The following is a 464-nucleotide window of genomic DNA, read 5'->3' on the forward strand; positions in this document are numbered from 1 at the left end:
ATATATATATATATATATATATATATATATATATATATATAACTTGTAAACAACTCAGTTCGTTAAAGAAATGCAAAAACAAACTTAACTTTAATTATATATGTATATAATATACTTTTTGTGGGAGATTCTCTAACCGACAACCATCACTACGAGCCCAAGTGATGGTACAACGTTTTACCTCACGTTGCCAAGGACCATCCTATACCTTGTCATCGGTATAGAACCTTACTTAACTTAGTGGATCCACTAGCTTAACTTACGTGATCATCTAAAAAGTATGACTCATTAATACCCATGATGGCTACATGGTTTTCATTGAGACTTGAATCATATGAACTCATCCCAACATCGATGCCCAATACTATTCGCAAAATATACTTTAATGCTTTTAAAATCAACTTCCTTTCTTTGGGTTGAGATAATCGATCAACACTTAGCTTTATAAAGCTCTCTGGAATCAA

This window comes from Solanum pennellii, chromosome 9 (assembly GCF_001406875.1).
Source record: "Solanum pennellii chromosome 9, SPENNV200".
NCBI lineage: Eukaryota > Viridiplantae > Streptophyta > Magnoliopsida > Solanales > Solanaceae > Solanum > Solanum pennellii.